This window comes from Petaurus breviceps, unplaced genomic scaffold (genome assembly GCF_028583685.1).
Source record: "Petaurus breviceps papuanus isolate PSGF00001 unplaced genomic scaffold, PetGlider_PUasm1.0 37, whole genome shotgun sequence".
Taxonomy (NCBI): Eukaryota; Metazoa; Chordata; class Mammalia; order Diprotodontia; family Petauridae; genus Petaurus; species Petaurus breviceps.
Genome location: NW_027186296.1, coordinates 7,630,278 through 7,633,120, shown reverse-complemented (window position 1 = coordinate 7,633,120; position 2,843 = coordinate 7,630,278). Strand labels below are relative to the sequence as shown.

At 41.4% G+C, this 2,843-nt stretch overlaps 1 pseudogene; it reads right to left on the bottom strand.

Moving 5' to 3' along the window:
- Positions 1-309: 309 nt before the first annotated feature.
- LOC138168819 (actin-related protein 2/3 complex subunit 5 pseudogene) lies at positions 310-2,385 on the bottom strand (annotated as a pseudogene).
- Between the last annotated feature and the right edge of the window lie 458 nt (positions 2,386-2,843).

The window sequence follows — 2,843 nt, the reverse complement described above, 5'->3', positions numbered from 1 at the left end:
ATTCATATGGTTTTCTTATTTCTGTTAATGGCACCATTATTTTTTTTTTTTTTGAAGGAAATAGCATTTTATTCAGGTGGTGCCCAGGACGTGAATCATATCACGATTCCCATATTCCTTTCCCATTAGGATCACAGTTCCCTTAAACAGGGCCATTCCATGTGGGCAAAAGCTTTATGCTTATGCTAGTCAGGCAGTAATATTGTTCAGATATTTCTGAATATATGATGACCCCCTTGTTTCTGGATCCTGAATATTCAAAGAAAAACTGAGAAGATATAAATAGTAGATGCTTAGAGAAAGAACACACAACTCACAACATAGATAATCTGGATGCAAAGAGAACCAAAGCTACAAGGTGTTTGTGTGTTTTCTTTAAAAAAAAAATCTGTTTCAGTAATACATTCTTCTTGACCAGAAGTTGGTCCAGTTTTGCAATGTTAATAGCTGCCAGTCTTTCAAACGTCTCTTTTAATTAAGATATACTGCCTGACTGGCAGTGTATTAAGACACTGCCCTCAGGTTTTGATCAAATATCACTGTATCAATTTGAAAGATCAGCCAACAGGGGTTAAAACTGCACAAGTATATTTGAATGCAAATCACTCTATACACAGGTGTGTGTGTGTGTGTGTGTGTGTGACTGAAACAGTTTTGAGAGCATCAAATATGCCTGTTAAAACAAAATTGCACCTCTACATTACCCCAATTTTTAACTAAAGAAAAACTGATTTGCATTTTTTTTCCTTCACAGATATGAAAAAAGAAGCAAGAAGGCAAAGCTGAGAGACACAGACACTCCCCACAGGACAGCAGCAGCATTTGACTGTTTTGGTTTTTGTACCAGCAACTCCCATAGCCCTGGTAGATGCCCACTGTTTGCTGGACTAAACTGTTTTCCTGGCAGTCAAGACTCGAACAATGCACCCTATGCCTCCAGCAGCAAGTGCCTTTTCATGCCACTGCAGTAGCACGGCGCTGCTGTTATCCGAGGGGCTTTCAAAGCCTTTATAAATGTACTTCATTAGAAGATCCACACTGTTCTTGTCCAGAGATTGCACAGCCTTTTCAATATCATTAGCTTTAAAAGAGATAAGCACCTTCAGGACGATGCTGCCTGCTTGGTCCTTAACTGCCCGACTCTTGGTGTTGATTGGAGGATTTTTCAGAGCTGCCTGTAATGCAGCTGTCCTGTTCCCTTGTAGCAGGCACGAGTCCACCTCGCCCTCGTCGGGCCCGGCCTGGCCCTCACCCCCGTCCTCCTAGTCCACGAACTTGTTCTCGTCATACTTATTTATACACATCCACCTTTTGGAACCGGGCTGACGACACCGTGTGCTTCGACATCCCCACGCTGGACTTGTACTGGTCGTCGCCGCTGCTGTCCCCTCCCCCGAGTCCCCTGTGGTCCCCGACCCCCCCGCTCCCCGCTTCAGCTCCAGCTCCAGCTTCTAATGGCACCATTATTAACCAGGCTTCAAACCTCAGTATATTTTTCACTCTTCTCTTTCCCACATCCTTTACTTTCCAAATGATTGCTAAGTCCCATTGATTCTATTTCCCTAATATTTCTTACATCTGTTATGTTCCCATGCTACAGCATTCTCACTAATGTCACTCTAGTTAATGCTATGCCCTCCTTATCCTTATCCTAGACTACTGTAATTACTTTTTTTTTTTAAAATAACTTGCTCAAGGTTACACAGGCCAGGTATTTCTGGGTGGATGCTAAGTGTCTGAGCCCGGGATTCAATCTCCAGGTCATCTCGTCACTGGAGCCGGTGCTCTTACTCTCTGTGCTACCTGGCCGCCCCTGTAATTACTTCTTTAATGGTTTCTTTTCATCTGGTGTCTTCCTTTTCTAATTTATCCTTCACACTTTTCAAAAGCAGGCAAATAGTTTGAAGATCATCACCCTCAAATTGCCTTGTTTCCTAGTTTGGCTAGCTCAGCCAGGCATTTCCCACCTTCACTTTTCACCAGGGAAATATTTAACATATCATACAAAGACCAGTGGTCCATCTGGTGGAAGCAATGATCAGGCAAAATAAGGCAATGGGTACAGGCTGGAGGAGGTTGACACTCTTTAGGTAGTTTTATTCTGGCAATAGTGCCCAAATGATTCCTTTACCCTCAAGGTTTCCTTAGCCTGGAATTTAAGGCTTTCCACCATCTGGATCCAACTTACTTTCCATCCTTGTTTCACATGTTATCATTATATTTCATATATTATTTTTCTAGAGTCTCATAAGTTCTTGCCTGGGAGTATTCCAGCAGCTCCTAGCTTATTCCCTTATGCTAATCTTTTAACTTTTAAATCCACTCTGTTTTTGCTTCTTACTACCTGTGTGACTTTGGGCAGATCACTTAGTGTCTTTAAGTCTCAGCTCCCCACATATAAAATGAGAGAGTTGCATTAAATAACCTTTAAAGTCTCTTCTGACTTAAAGCTCTGATCCTATAATCCATCCCACATATTAAAACCAGACTATTGTTCCTGAAGCACAACTTTCATGATGTTACTTCTCTGTTCAAGAACCTACATCAAATTGCCTTAGTCTGGCTTTCAAGTTCCTCCATAATTCTATCCCACCTTACTTAGTACCAATTTATTTCCCATTACTCCCTGACATGAACCTTTTGTTACAGAAAGGTTGATGTCCTCAGTGTCACACAATCAAGTCTTGTGTTGTTACTACCGTTATTCCTTTCCCAAGCACTTAGTCTACACAGATCCTTTCCGTTCCAAGGTTCAGTTCATTCCTTTCTTTTGACTTCTTCAATTATCCTAGTCTAAATTTAAATATTTATAGTAGCTCTTTGCATGGCAGTAAAAAATTGGA